This window comes from Ctenopharyngodon idella, chromosome 9, assembly GCF_019924925.1.
Source record: "Ctenopharyngodon idella isolate HZGC_01 chromosome 9, HZGC01, whole genome shotgun sequence".
Classification (NCBI taxonomy): Eukaryota; Metazoa; Chordata; class Actinopteri; order Cypriniformes; family Xenocyprididae; genus Ctenopharyngodon; species Ctenopharyngodon idella.
In genome coordinates this window covers 4033514-4045582 of record NC_067228.1, presented here as the reverse complement: position 1 = coordinate 4045582, position 12069 = coordinate 4033514, and the positions used below count along the sequence as shown (strand labels likewise).

The 12069-nt window shown below is 37.2% G+C and overlaps 1 protein-coding gene across 2 annotated transcripts in view; it reads right to left on the bottom strand.

Moving 5' to 3' along the window:
• The window catches only part of LOC127518467 (xin actin-binding repeat-containing protein 2-like), a 108738-nt gene extending 98196 nt beyond the window's left edge, over positions 1-10542 (bottom strand). For both annotated transcript variants that reach the window (XM_051905162.1, XM_051905163.1), the window contains exon 1: positions 10446-10542. The gene's annotated coding sequence lies outside the window, so the exon portion shown is untranslated. The remainder of the gene's footprint in view (positions 1-10445) is intronic.
• Between the last annotated feature and the right edge of the window lie 1527 nt (positions 10543-12069).

Below are 12069 nucleotides of genomic sequence, written 5' to 3'. Positions count from 1 at the left end.
GCATTACTTTCTAATCAGAAATGAGTTAAGGTCTTGCGCTCGAGGTGAACCTCTGATGAAAATGGTGTCGGTATTAGAGATCGCCAGGCCATCATTCACTTCCTAACGCACCATGATCCTTCACCGACCCCCATCAACCCGAACTGGTAATTTGTCTTCATTAGAACACGCTTAAAGATCTATTTCCCTCTGAACCCGTCAATCTGAGTCACGCTCAGTCTCTCTGCCATGTCTCACAAATTAGAATTAATCCCGCATAATGCGCCAGCCAGACAAGAATGTGGACAAGAAAGATGGATTCATTTTCTTTGTAACACATTGTGTTGGAATTACCGCAGTTGAAAAGTCATGTTGGCACGCAATCAATGCACAGCAGGAGAAATTACAGTTATCATCAAGCTCCATTTCGCATCGACGGAGAATTCATGGCTAATGTAACGGCATATGTTTACTTGTTGCCATGTTGCAATTACCATCAGGTTGTGTCTAGATTTTCATTCTCCTGCGACGACCTTGATGCAGAAAAAGTCATGGTAATCAACTGTCACGACCGGACGGAGGAAGATAAAGCCAGACTCATGGGAAAAAGAAGCAAAAAAGACAAGACAGATTACTGCTCATTAAGATTTATGAATGAACCAAATGAGCAGGTTTTGGGTCATAGAGCTGTATAATTGAAGCAAATAAGACCGCACTCATGTTCTTATTGAAATAAATGAATGTACACTTCATAAGAGAGCCAGTGACTTCCTCTGACATCCAATAAAGACACTAATTCGCTTATAAGAAGAAAATCTTTATAAAACGTTTAAAATTAAATTGCAGATTAAAGGGGCATTTCAGCCAAAAATTAAATTGTCATTATTTACGCACCCATCATATGGATGACTTTTATGGGTTTTGGTAGTTTTTGGAGCTTATAATAGGCCATTATAAATCTATATTTATAACCTATATTCTGCTCTATAAAGTTCATATAAGTCCAACTTTTAGAGCTGCACGATTTTGGATAAAATAAGAATCACGATTTTTTGGTTTCAAACAGAGATCATGATTCTTCCACGATTCTGAATAACTAAACAAAATAACATATAATTTACTAGAGGTTCTCGCAAAACATTAATTGCTAGACTCTAATTGCTGGAAAATGTTTAATTAATTTGAATTATTTAAAATTAATTGAATGAATTCAATGACTCATTAATAAATGCTTGTTTCATTACTGGATGAATCACTGTTTTTGAACAAATCTTTTGAATGAACGATTCAATGACAAATACATTTTTTAACAGTCACTTGTCGCCAACTAGTGGCGTAAGATGTAATAGATACAACCATTATTTAAAGCGCCAAGTTAGTTTCAAATGTTTAGTTTCAAGTTAGTTTCAAATTTTAAATCGCAATCGTAGACATCAGTGTTTATATCCTAACTTTAAAATTTTATCTCAGTACTTTTGTGATAATTTGAATATTTATAACACAGAAATAGCTACTGTGTGGTTCAAAACTGCTCTCTCTGGTTCAGCGCGGCAACACTAACAAAGATTTGAATGTTCCGGTATAATTTTGTCAAAGGTTTAATAGAGACGGACGAATCGTTGTCTTTAATAAAATAAGATCGTGTGGGTGTTTGAATCGAGATCGCAATCTTTTTACGATTAATCGTGCAGCTCTACCAACTTTATTTGCATAGATACAGTACACTCACATAAAGCGATAGCAAATCTCAACTGTGTGATTCTTTATATCGTCACAAAATGTAAACTATGTTAATCACCCAGCTGTAAACTGCTAAATGTGACTATAAGGTATGAAGATATTAAGGGGCCATTTACATGACAACATTTTCAACTAAAAACGGAAAACTTTGTATGCGTTTTGGCCGTTCATTTACACAGCAACTGCATTTTGGAGGCCTGAATACGCAAACTTTTGAAAATGGGTCTCAATGTGCAAGTTTTTGAAAATGATACCCTTATTGTCTCCTTGTAAACTACAAAAACGTGAATTTGTGAAAATGGTGACGTTATGTGCATGCATATTATGTGCTCAGTCTATAGGCACATAGTTTTTCTTTACAAAGTGACATTGCCATCTACTGGGCTGGTGTCAATAATGCAGCGTTTTCGTGAATCCATGTGAAAGGGGATCGTTTTGATGACGTTGTAGTCTATATGCGAAAAACGCTGAGGAAAAACTTTTCCGTTTTTACTACATCGTTGTTGTGTAAAAGTACCATAAGATATTATAGTTAAACATTAACATCATGCTTTGAAACTTTGTGTACTGTGAAAAATAAAATTGACTCGACTATAAATGTTTTTGTATGAAAAAAAAGCTTCATTAAAGATTCTTCAAAATTTCTTTTTAGAAGAAAGTTTACTGGAAACAACATAAGGGTGTGAAAATTATAATAATATTCATGTTTTGGATGAATTATTCCTTCAAGGTTTTCATATTACATGCACCATATAATTGCTATATAGCTCAGAGTATTACTGTCCACAAGAATGTGTGTGCATTGAAATCCTTACAGTGTGTGATTGTAGTACTTTCCTATTCCCGCTGAGAACAGCCATGAACACATTTTTTCCTGTCCTGCTAAGTCCTCATTGGATGAATGACTTAAGAGGTGATAGATAAGGCTTTGTGGTGCAGAAAACAGTTTGTTTATAATTAAGTTTGCTGTTAAGACCTTCTCTAATCCTCCTTCATTCAAGGGTTCAACAGCAGAACAGAAGTGTAATCCTCCAATGGCAACTCAACCTCAGCAAACTGATCATTTAAGACCAGCGAGCTTAAACCTGACCACAGTATGTGTTCCAATTCATATTCATGTCTACTGCTCCCTACACATTCAGTAGGGAATATCAATAAGGTTTTGTATCAGAGCCGAAGATTACATTACTGGTTTTGTAAAAGAAACTAGTACCACAGGAGATTGACCATAAACTAATGAGCGCAATTGTTACAAATCTCCAGTGCATACTTTTAAATTTTTATTTCAAGTTGATAAAGTCACTTAGGAGTAGAGATATGCTCTCTTATTGATCAGGTGCCTGGATGGTGCAATTAAAGGGTCTACTTTTAATTGCACAATCCAGGCACCAGAGACATATAAAGTAGTTGTAAAGCTCTACACTGAATGAATCTCTTGCTGTGACCGTGAATTATGATTCGAAATGGTTCGTTTCATGCCTCCTCTAATAAGATTTTACTTCACAAACACAAGCCCCTAACAAGAGCACAGAGAAATGACTAACCAACTTTAAAATGGCTTTAGTGGAAGAGAAGACGCTCAGTTTCTGAAAAGGATCAATAGGCTTGCAAAAAATACCCTGTCAAACAAAGTAAAACACATCCCAGCCGTTTGAACAGATCTCTGCTGAGTGGGGAGGAATATCATAGTCATACTTCAACAAAACTCTAGCATTTCATCCTGTTACAGCTCCCATTTGGAAGAAAACAGCATCTCTTAGAGCAGTTCACATTTGCTCAAACAAAAACATTGCTCAGACCTGCATAGCTTGGAATAGCTCATGCAAAGAATGAAAATTCAGACTTTATCTACTCTCATGTCGTTTCAAACTTACATGCTGTTCTTTTTTTAGTGGAGCAAATTTTGAACTTCCTACAAAGACAGTTTTCAATAAGCACATCTGACAAGCTCCAAAAAAGAAAACAAAAGTACCTCTTAAAGGATTATTTCACTTCAGAATTAATTTACTCACCCCCATGTCATCCAAGATGATTATGTCTTTCTTTCTTCAGTCGAAAAGAAATTATGGTTTTTGAGGAAAACATTCCAGGATTTTTCTCCATATAGTGGACTTCAGCAGTTACCAACGGGTTGAAGGTCCAAATGTCAGTTTCAGTGCAGCTTCAAAGAGCTCTACACGATCCCAGACGAGGAATAAGAGTCTTATCTAGAGAAACGATCAGTCATTTTCTAAAAAAAAATAAAAATGTATATACTTTTTAACCACAAATGCTCATCTTGCATTAGCTCTGCAATGCGCCACACATTATGTAACCATGTTGGAAAGGTCACACGTGACATAGGCGGAAATACCGACCCAGTGTCTACAAAGCGAACGTGCAAAGTCTAAGTCAAACGCCCTCTACAAAAAAAGTAAAACAACGATGTCAGATGATTTTTGAAGTTGTAGGAGAAAACAAGATGGAGCTTTTTCGCCCTACCGCGGTACTTCCGCCTATGTCACGCATGACCTTTCCAACGTGATTACGTAATCCTGGCCGTGTCACAGAGCAGGGCAAGACGAGCATTTGTGGTTACAAAGTATATAAATTTTTTTTTTCATTTATTTATTTTTTTTCGTTTCGCTAGATAAGACCCTTATTCCTCGTCTGGGATCATGTAGAGCCCTTTGAAGCTGCACTGCAATTTGGACCTTCAACCCGTTGGTAACTGTTGAAGTCCACTATATGGAGAAAAAACCTCAATTTCACAAACCTTAATTTCTTTTCGACTGAAGAAAGAAAGACATAAACATCTTGGATGACATGGGGGTGAGTAAATTATCAGGACATTTAATTCTGAAGTGAACTAATCCTTTAAGCACCAAATTTATCAAAAAAGTACATTATACTACTGTAAGTAGCATAAAAGTCATCCATATGACTTGTGTGCTATATTCTGAGTCTTCTGAACAGTGATATTTTAGTATCATTAGCTATGTGGGATATTGCATTAAATATTATATTCCACACTGGATGGACACTGGATATCATTGTGTTGTCTGGATAATAGACAACACAATGATAAAGTCTCAACAAAAACAGCCTTTAATAAATGCAACAAGGAAACACGCAGGAGAATCACAAGAAGTATAACACAACCACGTAAAACAGACGACACTGAACAAAGTAGTGTTGTCAAAAATATTGATATTTCGATACGTATCGATACTGAAATATCCGAAATGGTTCCAATACGCCTTTTCTGCAGTATCGATACACCGATACCAGCTGCGCGTTCTCGCTTTCTTCTCTTTGACGGCGAACTGACACGCACCCGCCTCCTCCGGTGCGTGTGCTTCAGCATGAAGCTCAACTTCCATAGGAATGAACTAAAAACGCTCGCTCTGCTCCGCTGGCTTTGCGCCAGTGGACACGCACCGTCACTCGTCTCATTCGCTCCAGTTGAAGTGCTTGTATTGCGCATAATTTTAGTCATTCGCGCAGGTTTCGCGCTCGCACCATTTAAGCGTGCGCAACACTGATCTATTTAAGTGGCGCTCTCATAAAGCCACTCAAACAGCTCGCGAGAACCAAATTGACTTCTTTTTCGTGGCCTATTGCGATTAAACAGTCAAATACATACAAAATTATGTCAAAATGCCCGTCTTGCCAAGTATTGAGGTAAATATAGTCAGTTTTGGAACGTAATAAGTTGAGAGAAAACGCATGTTGTGTAACAGTATATTGGATCCTCCCTGCAAGTTCTTAAAAGGACAGCAATCTAATAAACCTGCTGCTGTCTGTCATTTTAATCAAAGAACAAAAGACAAAGAGAAAATCACTCAATGCTCTTGACTAAAAAAACTTTTGTAATTATTCTATATCTATCTGTATTTCATTTTTACAATGAAAACTATCCAGTGTTAATTTACATTTGATTACTTTCATTTTTGTGTTATTTCTTACCTGAATACTACTGTTAAGCCCACCTGAAAAACTTGAAACGTTAATTTCATTTGTCTCTTTATTCTATTGTATTTATTTGTGCCATCGTTTGTAATGTGTTTATTTGTTCTTATTACTGATTGTTTATTTGTCTTTCTTTGTAAATGTAGTTCGATCATTTAAATAAAGCCTCCTTGTGCTATGTGTAAGATATTACAACAAAATTACTCAAATTATCAAAAAATGATGTATGACGGTATGGCAGTTTTCCCCGTGGTATCGAAAATGGTATCGAATATCGATATTTTTCAAGGTATCGTATCGAAGTTGGAAATTCCAGTATCGTGACAACACTAGAACAAAGAACTGGGAGAACTGACCATTTAAAAATACAGGGTTAGATAATCAACAGAACATGAAACAGTAACCATTCAGTAACCACTGAAACTAACAATGACCGGGAACACAGGCACAAAGGAAACAAAACCCAAACTAAAACCCAAAGAAACTGAACATAACTAAACATAAATTCTGACGCTAACATTTATTCTACAGTGCTGTAGTTACATGTTACTACATGTAACATTAACAGTAAATTATGCATAATTGCAAGTAACTAACCCTAAAACAAACCCTAACCCTAACTGTAACTCTATAGTAAGTACATGTAGTTAATTAATAGTACTCAGTACTTATTTGAGTAATTACAATGTAACTACGGCACTGTAAAATAAAGTGTAACCATTCTGAGACATAAATTCTAAAAATGTGCATAAAAACTGTATGTGCTTAATTGAGGTGGATCATATTTGATCCGATAAGAAGACATGCGAATAAACTATAATGGAAACACATTTACTGAATAAATCCTTCGATGCGCAAAAAAAAAAGAAAAGAAAAAATAGAAAAAAAAAAAAACTCTGTGACTTTGCCTCCACAGTGATTTGGATAACTGGACTAACCAGAGGACTAATTTCATCACACAGCATCTCAAATGTTGGTTTGATCATTCTGAAATGCCTGATTCAGAGTCCGTCATCAGAATGATTTGGTATAATCCCCCCACAGAAGCGTCTCACATGATTGCATTCACAAACATCAGGCATCCGAACACAAGATAACATGAAAGTGTTGATTGCGTTTGTCTGTGCGCTCATCTGAGCAAGTCATTTATGACGAAGGAAAAAAGAGCCACATAATGACTTTCCCTGATTGTAGCAACTTCAACATTTATTACAGATATTTAGCACCAATTTCCCAGGAAGTGACAATTTTGTTGCATCATAAAATGATTTATTTGTGAATGTTTTATGTGATATTTTGCGCATAAATTAAATTAGCAACTTTGGAAGGAAACGTGGCTATTGAGATACTATAGCTTTTTATTGATATTTTGAATTAAGTTTTTTTTTTTTCTTAATTTTCATTGCTGAACTAAAAATAAAATATTCAATAAAATATTTTATTTTAATCTAAAATTTCAGTCTTTTCCTCACACAAAACAATCTGACTTTTGAACTACTTTTAAGGTGTTTTATACGGTGTTCTCCTTTACCCCCCGTATAATAACAGCATACAGGTTCGGAAGAACATGAAGGTGAGTAAACAAATTCCAAAATGTTTGTGTGGACTATTCCTTTAAATAAAAGATATGCAGGACTATTAAAGCTGTACAGGACCTGAATGAATAAACTCACCTCACTTCACTCTCAACCTTGACTTGAGAGCCTTAATTGAAGCATGAGCAAGAGATGTTCCACTTCAAACTCTTGCTGAATTCTAAATCAAGCACGCAGGTCTTGACCTGAGCTTCTTTTCTCTGTTCATCTTTCAAGTAATACTGATGTACATTCAACATTGCTGTAATTTAGGCTTCCATTTGTTCAGACAACTACATTTTGAGGAGTGACAAGGTCATGTTTTACCGCTGTCAAAACATACACATCACTGAGCAATAATGAGGGGAGAGGTTTTGGGGATTTTTTTCTCTTTAGATTAAGAAGGGAATGATGAAAGCCTGAGACGACTCTCTTTTTCTCTCTCTCTTTCAACAACCAAGGAACCTGAGCTGCATTTAAACTCTACATTTCCATAAACGTTTATGGAGTTTCGCTACAGTGCACCGATATTAGAACAACATCTCCCTGAGACTCAGCGACACTTTGCAATGAAATCCCTCGGGAGAGGATGTGAACCGTGCTCTGGCTTGCCTTAGTTACAGCATGGTTTTATAGTCTCTGTGCAATTGGACGTGTTCTAAAGGTCTAATCAACACGCTTTCCCTCTCTCCATGAGAGACACGTTTAATTGGCAAATGGGGTGAGGCATTACAGCAATGCCAGATTTAATATTATCCTGTCAAGCGTTACGACAGTCCGAGAATACTGATGAGAACTACAAAGACACAAAAGCATCCATGCAAATAAAATGAAAGTGGGATAGATAGTTGATATCTTCATAAGTAGGTAGTGATAGGCAGATAGACACAAACACAGATAGAGAGATAGAGAAATAGAATGACAAATGGAATGATCAAATGATATATGGAACGATATATGGAATGATAGAGCAACAGATGCAATGGTAGCTGGAACAAGAGCAATAGATGGAATGGTAGATGGAACGATGTACAGAATAATCAAGTTATATGGAACAGATGGAACAATTATGCGATAGATGAATGATAGAACGATAGCTAGAATGTACGATATAATGATAGATGGAATGATATAATGAACAATTTTACGATAGAACGATAGATGAATGATAGAACGATAGAAAGAGTGATAGAATAGAATGAACAACAGAACAACATGAACAATGGAACGATAGAATAGAATGAACGAACACGGTCAGCTACGAGTGTGATATTGCAACAGTTTGACGGCACGAGTGTGTAAATAAATAAGAAATGGGGGGGTATAATGCTATTTCATGTTTTCTGACTTATTTACACTGTTAAAGAGTTAAAACATGGCCAATGCTGAACATGGCCAAAGTTTCAAAACACTAGTTGGACGTATGACTGTGCCAAAAATACTCTTACAAATCCTCATAAACTTTGCAGTCTTTTTTTCGAGTATGTGCCTGTGTGACATCAAAAAGTTTGGAATTTTCCTTGTACAGGCAGTTCTCCTGGAAGAGCGCACATGCACACGTCGACCAGAGCGAGAGAGCTAGAGCACGCCAATCAACGTGCTTTCGGCTTTACGGAAGTCATCGGCAGTGCTGCACAGGACTTCACGAAATCAACAATGTCACCAACGAAGTGTGTTTTTGGTTGTGAGGGAAAGATAACCTTGCTTCCCAAAGAACCCAGCGTTAAGTAGAGCTGAGGGTTTTGTGCTCACGCATTACATTGATGCGCTCTCGATATTTGTTATTAAAATAACCATAGAAACTGATATCACTTTTTTATTGGTTGAAATGAATGGAGAATATTTCGTGTTTTTCCGTGGCTGCTCGAGCCCTCGGGATCGGCACTTATGGCTTCATAAACAAGGCCCAGTTCTATGCTGGATTTACAGATCGTTTGAAACTGAAAGATGGAGCTGATCACAGCGGAATGATCCCGGTCATGAGTCGGAACAGCAGGTGGTGAGTAAAACTGCTTCAAATGTCTGTTTTGTTGGCAATAGGTGCCTAAGTGCATATCATGTAAACAACACGAACGTAGCAATTCATAAATTCATTATTCATCATTCACTATACGCTATATTCATTATAGTGATTCAAAAGTTATCCAGGGATAATGCAGTGGTGTATTGTGTGTATTTAAATACATTTGTTTAGCTGACCATTGACAGCTTGCAGATAATCGTTACGCAAAAGCTGCGCATGCTCATCACTCTTTAGCTCCGCTAACACGGCACGCCTCCAGGCGCTCGGCTGTTTTCGGAAAGACTTGGTACAGCGTATGTATCTTTTATAAATATGATAAAACTAAAGACTTTTTAGAGATATGAAGGATGCACTACTACTCTATAGGTACTCAAGATTAACATGAGATTGGCAGAAACTGTGTGATACACCTCCTTTAAAACCCTCTTTTGTGCAGAACTACTTCCTTCCGCCACGGATTCAAATCTCAAGTTGACAGTTTGACTAAGGCTCCGTTACTAATTCTAAAACGTCTTTAGAACTAGTTGCCCAATTCAATTTGCTCAGGAACAAGTAATAGATTAATAAGACCAAAGATTGCCCGTATTATGTACCCAAAATGAATTACATCTCATGTTTAACCACTATAAGAGCCAGCGGCAAATCCTCGAAGCACTGGCTGAGATGAAGCTGTTCTCGGCGGGTACACGAGCACTAAACGGCTGCTGACGGCCTGGAGCTCGCATCTCCGAAAACATCCAAACAAATTGTAAATTGGCACTATGATTAAATATGAGTCACATATTTCATGTCTAAACAACTACATTCTCGCCTAAAAAACTACAGTTCGCGGTATAACAAGTGTAGTATTTGTAAAAAATACGGTGGATTTGCTCGGCCGCCATGACAGTCGCTTCAAGCAGAGTGATACAAACGGTGAAAAGGTAGGAGTGCTGTTATCACTAGAATATTGCACGGCTCTCTGCCAATCAGATTGGAGAAACAGAAAGAACTGTTGTATAAAATAGAATGAACGGTGGAACGAAAGAACAATAAAATGAGACAGACAGACAGACAGATAAACAGATAGACAGATAGATAGATAGATAGATAGATTAGACAGACATGCCAATACCAATATATATGTCATTAAGATACAGATAGCAACATACGGACATAAAACACAGCAGTACACACACCTGTTGATGATGTGAAGTTTTCAGTAGTTAGTAGTTAGTGTTATATTCCCTATTCTCAGTCGGCCTTCCAGGCCTTCTCCCTCTTGCCCATCACTTCTACAACGGCAGACTCAGAAAAAGACAAAGATAAAAAAAGAAAGTGAGAAAGGTAGCGAGAGAGAGAGAGAGAGAGAGAGAAAGAGGAGGCTGAGGGATTGGAACTCTGAAGCAATTAAAGCTCCTCCATTTTGTGATTGAGTTTCCATTGTTAGGAAACCAAATCGCTCTCTCACAGAACGCCGGGCACCTGCTGAATGTCAAGAGACATAAACACAGAGAGAGAACGGGCGTTTTGCAAAAGCTCCATCAATTGTTCAGTCCAAAGAGTGTGTTTTGCTGCTGACAGGAATAAATGAAGAGTTTGATAGACGGTTCTCACAAACAGAAATGATTGAAGTACACTAGAGAAGCTGGCTTTATCTAACGATGATGATTTATTCAGTAAAGCCTGTGTAATATGAGCATGTAATCCAGGTCTCCACATGCTCTCAGGTTTCTGTTTCCTATTCAGGAAACCCTAATGACTCTCTCTCTCCTGCTAAAGAACCGCATAAAGCTTCATGCCCATCACTGCTAAGATGCTGACAGTGAAAGTGAATCATTCACTGGCTCCACAAAGACTTGATGGATATGGTTATACATTCAGTCAATAATTTATTTGGACGTACCTATAATGATATGAATGCTGAGGTTTTATTTTATTGATGTTATGAAGTTATGCAGGCCATCAAAATATGAAATTCAATAGCGCCCACTAATACTATTGACCTCCAATGCCTCAGGCCGTGGTATTCATGGCTTCCAGGCTTCTCAGGTGAATGCAGTGCAAGGTTACAGTGAATAAAATAAATGCATAAACAGGAAAACATGCATTTCATTTCAAGTAAATTCCATTAACATACATGCAATTGAAATCCATTAACTAAAACTCTGAAAGGCTGCCATCAACCTTCTCTCCCACAATGCACAATGAGCTGTCATAATCGCATGCTATTTTAATAAACCCAATTTCAATTAACACGTCACGTGATCTACAAACAACACAATCACCACATGTGCAAATGAAGCTGCTAAAATCATCTCACTCATTTCCAAGGAGGAATCATGAGTTAATGCATGCGGGAGAATAGTGTCATTATAAATATATTCACAGATAATGATTCTCAAATGCATAACCTAATTCACATTCCCGTATTATGATTCACAAATGTGACCCTGGACCACAAAACCAGTCATAAGTCACACGGGTATATTTGTAGTCGTTGACGTTAAAAATTAAAAACAAAATTAAAAACGATACTCTCATGTCGCTTTTCATTGTGACCAGCGCAAATCAGGCCACAATGAAAAGCAATACCTTCATTGAAATTAGAGTAACTTAAGTATTTTGAGTATGTGAATGTGTGAATTGTGTTTTGTGAATATAATCATTTTGGGAGTAGTCTGATCCCACAGCAGCCCACCTCAGGAGAGCTCATCTGAGCTAATAAACATCACTTAAGTTGAAGAGAGCTCACCCTTTTCATTTAGCATGCACAAGATGCAGCTGTGCCTTTAGCACAAACAGTGAAAGGACTCAATGAAC